We start from the raw sequence: 16,498 nt of genomic DNA, 5'->3' as shown, positions 1-16,498 counted from the left end.
TAGAGTGGGGTGGTTGTCTTTTGCTGGCTGATTGCTGATGGGTCATGCTTTATTATTTACTTTGTTGTCTACCCCTGAAATCGCTTTCCAGGACGCCCCTTCCCGCGCTCAGTTATTGTAATTGAAAGGTATAAATAACATTAGGCTAACAGCAAATAAATTTATGTTGTTTATGCTTTGTATCTTTCTCCGTCTCCCTCTCCATCTCGCTCTCTATCTGTGTGTGTGTCTGTTTGTGTGGTTTTTCCTTTGACCTTTGTACTCTGCCTGGTAAGCACTCCTCAAGGCTATATTGTCCGTGTGGCCGTGCGGGGGTGTGGGGCGTGTGGCTAATCGCTCATGGCCATCAAGGACTCGCACTCGGTCTCATCATATTTTATCAATTTATTGGCATTTCTTGTTCCTTGTGTTGGCTGCCCACTGGCAAATGTTATTTATTATTTACACTACACATTGATTACTATTATGGCTAATAATATTATTTGTTTGTCGGCCCCCTCCCTTCCCATACTCCCCTTCGAACCCTCTGTCTATTACTTGGCAACCCCGTAGCTTGTTTATCAAATTTTTTGTTGCTGCCCTCTGCATTTTTCGCTTCATTTTACCCATTTTTCTTGTTATTTATGAACTCTTGACTGCAAGAAAAACGAGCCTCAAGACATTTTTGAAATAATAAATATTCCATTTTCACTTTTCGAGTCTCGCTTGCTGGTTCGAGACAACTTCTCACCCGAAAAAGAAGAAAAAGGTTGCCAAACACTTTTGTTAGGGTATAACGAATTCGTCTTTGTAACGTTATTGTTTAGCTGTAAATCTTCTTTTTCCTCCCCCGTCCCCTCCGCCAAGCAACCAACCAACATGTGAGCAATTTTTTTATTTATGGCGTTTTTTATAATTGAATTTGAATAATACATAGACACAACACTTGGCCAACACAGGAGCAACTTTTTCTTGGGGTTCCTTCTATCTATCTATCTATCTATGTATATATGTGTGTGTGTGTGTGTCTGACTTTCTCTCTGTTTGTCTGTCTGTGTGTGTGTATGTGTGTGTGAGTCTGTCTTTTTGTGGGTTATTAAATTATTGTTGCTTCGTTTGGTTGAAAGTAGACAGCCATGCAAATACAACAATAAATGTATTTAAAATTGACAAATGGTTAGCAGAATTTCTTCTTGGTATTGTTGTTAGCTTTGTTAAGATTTATGTTGAGGACATATCAATAAATTGCGTAAAGCAAAATCATTGGCAAAAGTGTCAGCTTATAAATAAGCAAATACAAATTTTTTGAAAATTCTATTTTCTTTCCAAAAAATAAAAAATAAAAATATTGTTTACACAATTGAAATCCAAATTGTTTATTTGCCAAAAGGCTGTCTATTAGTTTAAATTTTTAGTTTGCTTTAAGCGAAAATTTACCAAAAAATTGTGTTTATTCAAGAAACATTCATAGTTTGCACAAGGATTTGAAGTATCCTTTATGCCTATAAACTTTAATCAATGAGTGAGTATTGGAGCAATATCTTAGCTTGATTAGTAAGAGAAACTCGTAAGAAAGTCCAAACATTTGCCTTCAGGCAATATGAGTTTACCTTAAAGAAAATTCTTTAAGCAAGTTTACAATTCGGGAAATATCAATAGAGTAAGTTTCCTCAATCTGGGCAGATTATTATGACTTTACCTCTTGATAGTCTATTGATGATCTTCATTAAGAAATTTGCTTATTAAGTTGTTCGTTTTGTAAGCTAAATAAATAGCTGTATGTTATCAATTCTCTATGAAGGCATTGGGTTTTGTTGAATAAATGAACGCTTTGATTGGTCTAAATAAAAAGTTGTGTTACCTTTGCAGCTCGTTAAAAAATGCATGTTCTATAAATTATTTTGTCGGCAAGAGCACAAAAATAGAATCGAAATCAGCTTAACTACCGTCACAGACATCAACTGAATCAGCGGTACACAAAAATGTCTGAGCTCTATCTATTAAATATGTATCAATGGGCGGGAGTTTTGGGGATTGCATTTGTTTCTGCGGTGTGTGTGTGTGTGAGTCCAGTCGAATGAAGTCCACTAAACGACTATTAGTACAACTTTAACGTATTTGTTTGCCTGTGTATCTGTGTGTGTGTGTGTGTGTAGCTCATGGAAAATGCATGAGACATGGACTAGACGATGGAACACTCTCGACAGTTAACGAGCTGTCCCAATGGAGAACAAAGTGATTGCGGCTAATCAACGCTGACCACAATTCAGCTACCCAATTTGCTTTTATTCCTGGCGGTATCTTCACTTTATGTGCCCATTAAAATTAATTACGATATGTGACGAAAAGTTTTATGTTGCAAAGGCCACTTAATTTGTTGACAATTATAAAGAATGTGTGACATATATATGTACATAGCTATTCAATCTAAAATGGCAACGCAATAGGACGATAATTTGCCTAAACTTGTCTGCCATCATTTTGTTGGCCAAAGGCATTCAAATGATACCAGATGCTGAGACACAATCATGTTTCCCGCTGTCTATGAAATTGCATACATGGTAAGCTGGTGTACCCACCTTCATATCCGTTAGCGTATCCATGTAGACCGATAGGTTTCTGTGGCTACATTGCCCAAGGATAACCTGATGAAATGAGTAATCGGTGGGCTTCAAAAACCTCATCAATTCAACACCCAACTCCTGGTTTGGTTCACTATTTTTGTGAATGCATTTTCCATTTGGCTCATACTAAGTTAAACTGCTGGTTAGCTACGGTCCAACCACTTCATTTTCCAGACTAGAAAATCATGTGACTCTTGGATATCTCCTGTTGTGCAGTTGAAAAATGTTCCCGATCATTTGCGGTTTAGGAACCATTTGTGAATGGACTCGAATGGACGTCAATAGGCAGTTGAATGGAATTAAAGGTTCTGTCATCATTTTGATGATTCTCTATATGAAACCTGAAAATTGATTCGTGGAAAATGGAAAATTCTTAGTTGTAAATGCAAGTTGTATTTAACCTTTTCAATTTGTAAAGGTAGCAATCAAAATATGGATCAATTTCCAATATGAAAGTTAACATGATTGAAAATTGGACATAAACTGATTTGATTGAGCGATTTACCGATTTTTCATCTTCTAATTAAATTGCAATTTAACATTTAAATCATTTAAATCTCATCCGGCACTGATTTTCAAGTAGAACTCTTGAATTTAGAATAAGTTTCCATTATAGTCTAGCTTTTCATGCTTTTGGGTTCATCTTACCAGCAACTCGAGAGAGTATTCTAAAATAAGTCCTAGAATATCGTTGTACTTAATCAAATTTATAACTATTACATTTTTTGGCTTCATTTTCATTAATTTTAATTATTAGATGCATAGATTATGAAAAGGTTTGGTTAATCATTTCATGGTAACCACCGAATGTGGCTTTTATATTTTGGATTTGGGCTTAATCGCCTGAAAAAAATCGTCTAAAAATAATGGCCATCTATTTGAGCTTTATAGTTTGATAATAGCTGTTAATTTGAACCTGGGCATATGGCCCGAATTCCCTCTCCCTCTCTCTTGCTCCCTGTCGCACCGGTTGACCATGATGATGACGGTGTAACAGCTGTCATTTATGTTGTAATTATGGTTTTTATTACAATTCATACATGGGACACACGACTATGTTGTCGTGTGATTATTCCACACACAACTGTCGCTGTCAGGAGTTGGCCATAAAGTCAATTGGATATTGGCAGGAACGTTTTTCCAGCTCTTGAGCACATATCCTATGCATACGAGTGAATGCCGTTCGGCAGGAGGAAGTCAAATATTTCGCTTTTCAAACATCTTTTCCTTTGGCTAAAGGTAGGACACACACACATTCATACATACGAGCAGAGTAGATGTGGAGAGAAAAACGTACATTACATTCGTTTGGTCGAGCTGGTCGTTCATCTGGTTTATTGGCCACTTGCTTTAAATTGTAAATCCTTTGGCCTGGCCAAATGTCATATGACAGTTGGTAGTCCTTGCTGCTGGACCGAGTGCCAGTCTATAGCTTTTGAACTCTTCTCTCTCTATGCATTGTCCATTTACCATCCTCTTATTTTCTATCTCTATCTCAAACTCTCCATCTCTCTGACTATGTGCGTAATTGATTCGTGTTAACTCTTGACTGGCAATAGTCGAGCAAACCAACCAAATGTGGCTCGCAGTTATTCCTCGGTCTGGATCTGGCTCTGACTCTGGCTCTTGCACTGGCTCTTGCTCTTGCTCTAGCTCTGACTCTAATTCATCCTGTCCTCTCATTCTCCTGTGTATATATGTATGTGTGTGTGCTTCTGGGACAAAAGTGATTCAAGTGCTAGCTTTGTAGAGGAGACATTTTGCTGTCATGGATCATGCACTTGGTTAAATTCAAAAAAACAAAATTCTTTCTATCCATTTGACTCTTTCTTCTTTTGTGTTCATTAAAGTTGTAATTTCAATTTCATTAGCAATCTTGTTAACCATCTTTAATTACATGAAATTGTTGTTAACCACTTTCAAGTCATCGCCCTCAAAATATTCATGAATTTTATCTGTGAGTTCTAACCCAGTTTGAAACAAACACCGAACCAAAAAAATGTTCAGTCTTACCTCTTCTCTTCGCTGTGTTTCCACTTGTTTTTCTTTTTTTTTTTGTTGGTGATTTTCTGTTTTCTGCTAGGCAACTTTTGTAACTTGAGTTATCCTTTTGGGCTGCGTTTGTATAGGGTTTTGCTTTACCATTCGGTTTACACGAACTAAGGGAAGGATGAGAGGAAACAGAGGCACGGAACGGAGCACCAGAATATGGTAACTAACGATGATTGAACGCTTTCGGTTGGTTGATTTCGCGCGCAGATATAACCCAAAAAAAAAAAAAACAGAAGAAAGAAAACACCATAGCATACAAGGTGACACCTTTAACGCCCCAACTGCTCCCCTCTACCCGTCTATAAAATTTTAGTCCCTCCTTGGTCGATCCGCGTTGTCTACTTGTTCCACGGGTTTCTTTCTTGCCAACATGGCAGGCATAGAATTTTGCAAAAGCCTTCGCTTTAGACGACGACGTTGACGATTGAACTGAATTCTTGCCAAGCACACAACACACACCGCACTCAATCCCACTCATACACACACTCCTCCCTCCATACTCGCTCCTCATACTCATATTCATATTCACATAGTTGCACTTGGAAAAGTTTTGCATGCATTTGGCGCATTTAAAGGATTAACGTCATAAGCTTTTGGTGCTACACACGCGATGACAGATGAATTTTACACACAGCTGCCAGACCGTAGGGCGTGTGTGTGTGTGTGTGCTAAGCCCTTGCTATGCTTGTGGTGTGTTTTTTGATGCCCAACATTTCGCTATAGTTAGTATTCAGTTTGTATGTATGTATATATGTATGTAGTTAGTTGCCTGCTGTGGCTTCAGGTTCTTCAGCTTTTGCTTGCATTTGTCGTTGTACTTCTTCTTATTCTCGATTGCAAAGATTTCTAAGTGCTATTGCTAAGTGGGGTGGGAGCGGGGTGGAAGAGGAGTGTGGGGTGTTGCGGTAAACTGTGGAGTTATTCTCTTTTTCGGTTCGCCTTTGAGACCTCATCCATGACAGCAGTGTCATCAATCAATATGAATAAATTCTGGCATAACTTTTGGATTTAACTGTACATACTATCTAAGAAAATCAATTCAAAAATTTATAGATACACAACTTTGTATTTAAAGTAAAATGCTAACGTTATTAACTCTCAATAGATATACACATTCATATAGAGTTATATATTTATAGGTAGATACATTCAATAGGCATATTTCTACTTAAAAAAATAAAAAGGTTGATATGCAATGGTGGCAAAGTTTTTGGGTCAGTCTTCTCTTTACTTTAGTTTTATGCGATTTTCAAATAATCTTATTGAAAAGATAAGAAGACTTGGTTATTGTAATAAGATAATGTACTCTAGGCGGTTTTTTTTCTAGCCTTATGATGGAACTTTAAAATATTGACAACAAGCTTTTGAATCCTTAGAGAGAGTTGTAGATCTAGTAAAGACCCATAAACCTATTTGGGGCCAATTAAAAACGGGCCCACTTAAAAATTTTTTTAAGTGTGTTTTTGAGTCTTGTAACTTGTCGATGTTTTATGGTACTTGTGATTCAAAAGTGTTAATTTTGTCTATCTATTAAAAAAAGTGAACAAAATTGTTCATACATTTTTCTAAATCTAAAGGCGGGAGTTAAAAGAAAGAAGCTATAATCTATCTATTCTATAACCATTTAATACTTTATAAATAATAAATAACTTTCGAATTTAACAATTAATTAATAAAAACGATTTAAATTATAATTCCTATTGCTGCTAAAGTTTCTATTGAATCACATGTTTAGTATGAATGTTAAAGTTAGACTGACTCTTTAGACTGCTCACTTTATTTGTTTTGAAAATTTTTCCTATTTATATTTTATAAATATTTGCAAATTGTGTGCTCTGGGCCGTTTTTCTTCTTTTTTTTTACATTTTAATTTTTTTTTCTTTTGGTCACACATATTTGTGTAGCCATTTGAACGCTTTTACGCGCATTTACTTTTGACGTTGGAAATGTTTTTCATCGTCTGCAACTGCTGCTGATGTCGATGTTGCTGCTGTTGATGTTGCTGTTGCTGTTGTTGCTGCTGCTAGTGCATGATGATTTAGCGTGCGCAATCAAAATGATGTGTATAACAAATTTACCGTTATTTATGCATACAAAAATTGCACGGCAATTAACTTTTGTGTGGATGTTGGTCCAACTGAATTCGCTTGGACTTTTCTCCTATACAAAGAAAAAAAAATGATAAAAAAAACGAAATGCCATGCTGCAGATTGGCCCCAATCCCAGTCGAGTGGGTCGAGTCACCATGAGTCAGTCCTTCATATTAAACAAATGGCAGGAGAGGATAGAACAACAGCAAAAAGAAAAGCAACAGCAGCTGTAAATATTATTGGTTTAGTTACATTTGCATTCGAAACTGCGATTTACACAGCGAAAATAAAACACACACATATATAGAAAATTGAACACACATCCAAAGAATGAAATGGCAGGACATGGCTCATAGCAATTCTTTTTTATTCTCTCTTTGAATCGCATATACATATGTATGTATGTATGTTTGTTATAAGGAATGGATAAAAAACCGTTTGGTTAACGTTCATTTATGGTCAAGCAGATTGCCAGTTTTTGCCATTCAAAAGTTTTGCTACAAATGAGTGCTCTTTGATTATTTGGTATTTATCGGATTACTGTTTGAATAACTATAACAATGGAGAGGCTTGTGGGTATATTTGAGTGATTTACCAAGTTAATAATTCAATAAATTTCAAGCTATTGCAGTTAATGGCTAAATTAATAATAAGAAAAATAAACTTCTATGTAGAATTTAGATATTACGAATCACCCACTTCTGAGTTGTCCGAGTCACTTGTTGAGCGAATCAATTGTTCACTTACATACTAGATCAGTGACTCGATTGTTCATTATTTCCAACAGAGCAAAAAATGTTAAAGACTCTGAGGCAGATAAATTCTTAACCTGAAGTGAGAAAGATTACTTTTTAATATCTGTTTGTAAGTCTATGAATTTTGAAAATCGATAAAATGCGCTTAAACATTATTATACAAAAAGGAGTCACTTATTCACGAGTTCACATACTTTTTGATTTAAAATGATTCGTACTGAACAAGTCAGTCATTTACTAAAACGAGAAAACAATTGAGAGAGTAAATAATGTTCACTTACTCAAAAAAGAGTCATTAAAATCGTGCTTTAAAATTAATCCATTGGCCCACCACTAAACTGAACCAGAATCATTTATTTTTCTATACTTCTTTTGCAAATTCATTTGACCTTACATCACGTTTCGGTTTACAAATCCGCAGATATGATTTTGTTTGTTCGTTTTTCCATCTGCCAATCAACCTGAAGGATTATGTTTCAAGGATCAGAAGCACCGAGACTAATTGCCAAACTAGATGTAATATATGTACCAATAATATGTTTTGTTAGAACAGATAAAATAGTTTGCCTAAACGATTAGATTTAATTTTATATGTTTAATTTAGTTATAAAAGAAACTGTCCCAAAAGAATTATCATGAATCAAAGAAACTTTCACTAATCTAGGTAAATAATTCGTTGATTTTATGTTATTTGTTTAAATTTTTTGATGATCGAATTTTTTTAAAAAATTAAAAAAAATGCATTATTGCTGGAATTCACTGTAGTTGTGCAATGTAATACAAAGTGATTAGAAGAGTTTAAATTTTGGTATTGCTCTGGTTATATAAGTTAAAAAATTTCATGTAAGGTAAGCACGAAAGGTAATTCTTACTTTCTATCTCTCTCTCCCCCTCGGTCTTTCTTGCTGTGTGTGTGCCGCCATTGCATATCATCAGACAACAAAAATTACAAAAGCAGTAGCCATGGAACTGGGATGTAATATGTATACGTAGCTGGAGCTGTTTTGATGATGATGAAATGGCGTGCCTGCAGATACTACCATGCTACCCATGCCCATGCTCAGGCATGGCAGCTATATCAGTCTGCTTCATAGTAACCCCACACATTATCTCTCTGTCTCTGTCTAACCCCCCCACTCTTCGTTCTCGGGGAGACGTATGTATGTGTGTAGGTGTGTGCGGCATGCCAGAAAAAGGAATGTGCAATAGAAACCAAAAATATGCGATATAATTCCAAAGCACAATAGCATGAAGTACATCATCAGTGTGGATTTATGGTTGACTGCTGGAATAGGTCAGCTGGCGCATATATCTATGGTGAGTAGAACGATGTTTGGGGTAAGGTGACTGGTGGCTGGCTGGTTGGCTCTGTGCCGGAATGGATCGAGCTTTAGGTAAATTACATGCACATGCAAGTCAAGCACATATGCCCCAATCCCAATTCCTCTAACATCCACCATTCCACCTCCATCCATAGACGCCTGGGCTTTTGTTCGAGTTCGCTGTTGCCTTGTCTCTTGCGGTGCAAAATATTGAAATCTAACTGACTGACTGACTGACTCTCGTCTTTGCTCGTCTCTCTAATGACGTGTGTTTGATATGAAATATTCATATTTGTATGTATGTATGTATGTATGTATATGAAAGCGACAGCCAGCAGGCAGGCAGGCTTTGCTATTTGCCCAAAACCAAAAAGGAGACCCAGCTTCAGCCTGAGGTTCTCAGGTTCTTTAAAGTGTCAACAGAATGTTGCGTGCGCGTTTTAAGACAAAAGGCAAAACTCAAATCACTTGGCATTAGTTTAATGGCAAGACCAACTGGCGTTGGTCGCCCAACACATAGGTATATATACATATATATATATATGTTTATATTTATATACATATTATCGTTAAACGTCATCAGCAATGTCTTAACTTAAATTTCTAAAGGAGACCTTCTCTTGCTTGGCCAAAAAACAAAACCAACAAAAAAGAATAGGAAAAACCTGATTTGTAATTCAAAACCTGTTTGCTTCCGTTGTTGCTTGGGTGAAACATATGTTACGAATTATAAGGAATTAGATTCATAATAAAATAAAGGAGCAACCGTCAAGCTGTAATCAAAACAAAACATTCTCTTCCCCATTTCGTGTCCTTTTTCCCCACTCCCTCTACCGGCACGCACGAACGCATCAGGACTAGACCAGCTCGAACCTGGCCCAGTGCTGGGTGGGATAGCAATCAGTGCACAGTGTGTCCATGCTTGTTTTTTGGTTAAATTTTCCTACTCCCTTCAGGTGAAATTTGATTAGGGTCGTAAGGGCAATGATTGAGAAAACGTGATCAAATATGTTGCTATAAATGTTTAAATGTTTCGTTTAGCTTTTGTTGTGCCTCTTGCCTGTATCTTTATCCCACCCTACAATGCCCTCCTACTTTCTCAATTTTCCTGATATTGTTAGTTTTTGTTATTACTGTCTGATAGCTAGCTGAAAAGCACAGAAAAAAAACCACTTGAGTTTATTATGTTGATGACATTTAGCTGTGATTATCGTTGCCATTTATGCTTGTCGACGCTCTAACACTTTTGAAATGTCCGGGGATTTCCCCAGTTTTCAGATTAGACTTTAGTATTAATATCATTTCAAATGTATACGTAATCTTTTGGAAATAATTAATTAATTCAATATAAACAAATTAATCCTAAAAAACTAACCTTCATGAAACAAAACTCGACATCGTTGATAATGCGGCTACTACTTTTTTTACCATTTCAATATATTTTATTATTATTCTATTAAGATAAGCTCTGTGTTAATCATCGTTAAACCGTTGCCAGTCAGATTAATCGGTAGACAAATGAGTCTGCCGCAATCGTAACTTTTTTTAACACTTCAAAATATAAATTCCATTAAATAAAAATATAAAGTCTTTATTTAATCGCAAAACTCAAATACGATCTTCCAAAAAGATTGTTTAAGGCAGTTGCATCTCTCCTTGCATCTCTCTCCATCCACACTGTCCGCATCCATCCAGATCTCAACCTGTTCATTGGGGCAAATATCCGTGACTATATTGGGTACATTTTCCCGGCTCACTACAGCCCACTTCTCCGTCGTAATATCTAGAGTTCTGCAGTTCCAGGAGCTTGAAAATTCGATGCAAACAAGGTTCGACCTTTGGCCACGTAACCCTGGCCATGGAAATAGAACCGGATGATATAAATGGTCAGCGGCCCCCTTACATAAACATACTTCAAGAGAACAGGCAGTTTGTTGTGGTGGTTTCCTCCTCGGAATGCGCAAAAAATTTTTGCGATCTGTTAAAAGAGTTCTTTGGTATATTTTTGGATTTCGGAAACGTTCGGAGCTTAGATTTTAATGAGGTCACTCCGGTGACTGAATACAATGGCCGGCTCCACATCGCAGCAGCCAACGAAGACACCAGGGAATGGGTGGCGAGCAACGTATGTTCTATGAGGCCGTTAGGCTTACAAACTATAAGACGTAAGGCTTCATAGAACATACGTTGCGCGCCACCCATTCCACTATATCTTCGTTGGCAGCTGCTATAAAGAGCCGGCCATTATACTCAATCACCGGAGTCACCTCATTAAAATCTAAGCAGCGAACGTTTCTGAAATCCAAAAATATCCATAAGAACTCTTCTGAACAGATCGCAAGTTTTAAGCACATTCCGTGGAGGAAACCACCACCACAACAAACTGCGTGTTCTCTGGAAGTATGTTTATGTAAGGAGACTGCTGACCATTTATAACATCCGGTTCCAAGTCCATTTCAGATTTAACCGAGTCCTCCATACCTCCTCACTGGATTCGAGAACCTTTTTGAACCTATTTTCAAAAGACGGAATACTGATTATACTAAAATTTGATTTCCTATTTCTAACACTTACCGTTTAGTCTCTGTGGGTATTTCATGACCTTGGGCTTTTCGTTTGTGTCCCCGTTTGAGATTGCTTGATCCGGAAGACAGCTCACTCATAGAGAGCTGGCTACCATCCGATGATACAGTCTCAAAGCTAGAGTCCGATGAACTCTGACCACCAACCAAGACATGCTCAACCATAATCTGGCCCACAAAATTATTGCCGTCGTAGCACGTCATAATCGGCCTCACACTTTTATTCCCTCCAAACGCAGCAACTTCTGCTATGAGATCTGAATCGGCCAAAGTCACATCAGAAGCAGAAATCTCCAATGTTCCCGGCTAAATATTGAGAAGACTTTGGAGCTCAGTCTTAAGCTCGTATACGGTCGCTGAGATTGAGAGCTTCATAACCAATGGCTGGAAAAGAACACTTGGTCACGATTATGAAAAGTAATGTCCTCACGTTTACTTACCTTTCCGGATTGCAGGATCAATTGAACAGTTTTGTTTTTCTCTTTTTTGTTTTTCTCTTTTTTGTATTTCTCTTTTTTGTTTTTTTTTTTGATTTTCAGAAATAAGGGAAAGGTTTTTGTTTTATTTTTGATGTTGACTGTATGAGTTCACGAAGTAGAATGATTGAAGTACTGTACCCCCTTGACCAGGTCGAATTTTACAAACATCCCAGGCCTTCTTGGATCTCAAAAAAGTGTGAATTGCTGCTGTCCAACTGATAAAAATATATAAACTGAACAGTGGGCAATGGAAAAGCCTGTAGTGTATCAATAAGGGAATTCAAGTTTATGGAATTCTTAAAAATACCAAATTTTAAAGTCTCGCCACATACAATGTTGATATTTACAAACGGCTTAGCTGATGGCGGAATTAATTAACAATTGTCAACATGACAACATGTATACATAGTTGCCAAATTGGTTTGCCTTTTATTTAACTGTGCGCTAATGTAATTGCACACACACGCACACACTCACACGCAAAATATGGCCTAAGGCATTGAAGCTTCTGTATTTTGTGTGGGGTCAAATAGAAATCTGCGATTATTGTTCCAAGGTAACCAGAAATTCAGGATATTCGTGGTTAATTTGTATTTGGCAACACCTCAGTCATCTAACATAGTTGAGAATTTGTGGAGCTTTGCTTCCAGGGGAAAGTGCGTGGGGTTGACAAGGCGTGACCGTTTAAATTCCATCTTGTGCCTTGACGACCTGGGTCGTCAACTAAGCACACTATTAATTACATTAAATAAGTGCCGGTATGGATTACGGCTTATGGAATGGCTTTCAATGCATATTGCATTGTGTGCGGCATTAATTTATGATTGCTCAATTAAACCAATTAGATTGTCACGGCGCCATTTTCCTGATGATACCAAAAGCTGCTGCTTCTGATCATCATGAAGATGATGCTGATGATGATGATAATGATGGAAATGATGATGCTCATTATTGTTAGCATTGAGTGGCTTCAGTTGGCTTTTGTCGCCGGCATAAGCGCATTTGCATAACTTAAATTGAGACCCAAGTTCCCTCGACCTCCACGCTCGGTTAGCCCCATTGCCACACCCTGTGCTTGGATTCTATAGTGGTACTTGGGACATACAATGGGCATATTGGGTATTAATCCTGATATATATTATATAGTGCAAGCCATCTTAAAGTAAATGATTTCTAGTAGTTAACGTCTTAAATTTGTTTAGTAAGTAACAAAAGATGTAAGTGAATTGAGTTTGTTTATTCTAAGTTAGGACATGGGTTTAATTAATTTTCGTTTATAAGGTCTCCAAGTAACTAGGTAGAATCTTCTTGAACTACCATTTTTCCTCGGGGACCTACCAAACTTTTTGTTTTGATAAATGGTCCTTAATATTTATAATTTTTTGGAGGTATTCTTGCAGTCGATTACATCACTTTGTGGCTGCTGCATAGAGGCAGAATCCCATCATTTCTAATTTATAAACCTAATGCGGTGCTGACGCAGCGCAGCGCAACGCGGAAGCAGCAACAGAAACAGAAGCAGAAGCAGAAACTGAAGCTGAAGGAGCAGCTGCATTGTCTTCACTATTTAAAATCATTTAATATGCAAGTTCCTTTTGTTCCCGATGCTGCGTTTGCAGCATCTCTTACCACTCAAAATGTAGCACCCGATTCGCCAACTTTGCTGTCGACTGTCATATTTATTTTTCATTTGAGTGCAGAGCAGAAATAAAACTTTGCCATTTGCCAAAACAAGGGCGCGAATGTCGCGCATCTTGGACGCACGTCAGCTGGCTTCCTCCTTTTTGGCCGGGCTTCAGCATTTCTAGTTTCAACAAAAAGTACATGTATTTTCATATAATGCAATGGCAATGGCAACGGCAACGGCAACACCCATCTTCTAAAGGAAGCGGCAGCAAATTGTAAATTATTTAGCGTGCTTCTGACACAGGAGAAGAAGAAGCAAAGGCGTCTGCCCCTGGCCCATGCCCCATGCCAGGGGTGTTGCCGAGGCGGATGCAACGCCTGAATAATTGAATAGACTTTTTGCGTAATAAATGCGTTTTGCCAATGTGGCGAAAGTTTTGCCATCCAATGGGCCATTTATATCCATTGCATTTACTCTGTCATTCTAGAATCTCTAGCTTTTTCTTTATACATACATACATACATAGGTCTATTTGTTTACGCCAATCTCTGTCTGTATGAAAGTTAGAATTTAGTTGGGGGCGTTGCCAATCAAGAACTCGTCAGGAATTTTTCAATAGCATACTTAGACAATTATGTTCCTATATAAAGATTTACCGCACGTGCTCATCTACATTAAATTTCTATTAGCGCATGCGGTAGAGAACACAAAACCTTTAGCAATTAGGCAAAATAAAAAAGGAAAACCCCACACCCGCCACCAACAACAGGTGAATTGACGGCTAGGAATGGGCAAGGAGGTGGATGGAAAGAAAACCTTCAACAAAATGTTCATCAGGAACTTTTGCCTTGGTTTTGGGTCCTGAATATTGTTGCGTAGGTACATCTGTATGTATGTACGAATGTATGTATGTGTTATACATACATATATTTTTCCACTTGCAACGTATTTTCTGGCGTAAAAGTTTTCGGTCGACAAGGTAAAGCGTTTTCCTGGTGGGCCACAGTTGCGGCAGGGAAATAAAGTAGTGCTTGATATACATATATTTTTATAGACGGTCTCCCATCGGAATATCATATACTAAGGTCTCAAGTGATATATAATTTTAAAAAACAAATTTATTTTAGTTTGAATTGGCAAATTAGTACACAGAAAATGTATTATCATTATTTTATTTTATTGGAAGTTATTACTTTACCTTAACGGACTTGGCTAAGTCGTCTTCTATAGAAAAAGAAAAGACTTTGAACAGATAACACGCTTAAGAATGTCTTTTTGCTGTTTTTGTATACTAATTCAAGAAAAATAAAGCTTACAATTCTATTTCACTTTTTCATTTGTTTATTCTTTCGTCGTGCAAGCAGAGTTATAACCATGATGGCCATTTCCGTACTTTCTCATTAACTTGGCTTGTGTAACAAAAACTCGTCTCATAAACAAACGTAAATGATTGCCAGAAGAGAGCAGAGGAAGAAGAACACAAAAAAAAATGTGCCAGGCGACCAAAAGTTAAATGCAAAGTTCGGAATGTGAAAATGAGCTAAAGTGAAAGTTCTTTTCTTTCGTTGGGGTTTTTTTTTCTCACCCACCGCCCCTGTGCCTGTTGGCTGTTCTTCATATTATTATTATCTGGCTTAATTGTTTTTCTTTCGAGTTTTTTTTCCTGTTACTTGGTAAAAATTTCAACAACTTAGCTAAAAATCTATTATTGTATGGCCCTGCTCCCTGCTATGGGTTGAACTTAAGCGTCGACCATAGGCCAATGCTCGTTTATTTCCGCACGGAAATTGCCCAGTGTGACATGGCAATATTATGAACCCGCTCCCAACGACCAGGCAGGCAGAGGCTCATCTGGTTGGGCCTGGCCTCTTTATGCTCTCCTCTCCTTTCCCTCCTCTGCCACTTGTTGGTCTTGCTGAGCAAGACATCAGGTGTTTGAATGATTTGACAAAAAGTGTTTGGCATTTTGTCGAAACTCGCGTTGGAAGATTAGTGCGGATTTTATGGACTTACGCGTCGCCAGCTAAACTGCGTGGAAATCGCACGGTCAGGCAGGTCGACAGGCAGCCATCCAGCCAGGACTCTGCCGTTTCCTGCCTCCTGTTGTCGCCTGTACCTGATGAACTTTAGTCGTTTCATGTCTAAAAGTTTTTCCTGCGGTTGCCGTGGTGGTCGTTTTTGCTTCGACTGTTGTCTGTTTTAATTTGTTTACTTTTATTATTGAGATGCCTGGCATAGTCTGTCTGGCATCCAACGTTAGCCATGTTTGATTGGCTCTAAGCTGTAAGCCAGGTGTGTGCCAGCGACTGTCAATTGTTTTTCCTCTTAGTCGAGCATTTGACTTTTGCTTTTGCTGTTGCTGTTGCTGTTGTTTACTCTTAATTGATATTCAGTTAATAGAATAGACATGGCATGGATTTTCGCCTGTCACCAACAGAATCTTAACTAAGCCAAGACAAAATGCAGTATATCAAAGGTTGTCCAGAGTAACAAACAATTTCATCTATCGATGCCATCCATTTTGAAGTTGAATAGCAAAAACAGAAAAGAAAAAAAAAGGTACATCACAAGAGCACGTCCAAGACTCATTAATAATTTTTGCTCTGTGCATAATTATATAAAATATGAAAAAATAGAAAAACAAAACAAAAAATGTAACAGAGATCGAGAGAGAGAGAGAGACAGAGAAGCAAACACAAGGCAACGGAAATTGCAAAAAACTTGCAGTTTTTGGAAGCAACGACGATGTTCACGATGACGCACTTAACTTTTAGTGTATCTGGCAATTTTTACTACACAACTCAAAGACCCATGGACCCAGCGATGGCGATGGCGATGGCGTCATTGTCGATGACTTCGCTGTGGCACTTGCCTGCAACTTTGTCCTGCCATCAAAATACGCCAGCTAGCCAATAGCTCCATCCAGCGTGGACCATAACTCTTTGTGCCGTTCTGTTCAGTTCAGTTCAGTTATTGAACATTTTCAAT

This window comes from Drosophila willistoni, chromosome 3R, assembly GCF_018902025.1.
Source record: "Drosophila willistoni isolate 14030-0811.24 chromosome 3R, UCI_dwil_1.1, whole genome shotgun sequence".
Lineage (NCBI taxonomy): Eukaryota > Metazoa > Arthropoda > Insecta > Diptera > Drosophilidae > Drosophila > Drosophila willistoni.
The sequence above is the reverse complement of the archived record's forward strand: the minus strand, read 5'-3'. Positions refer to the sequence as shown.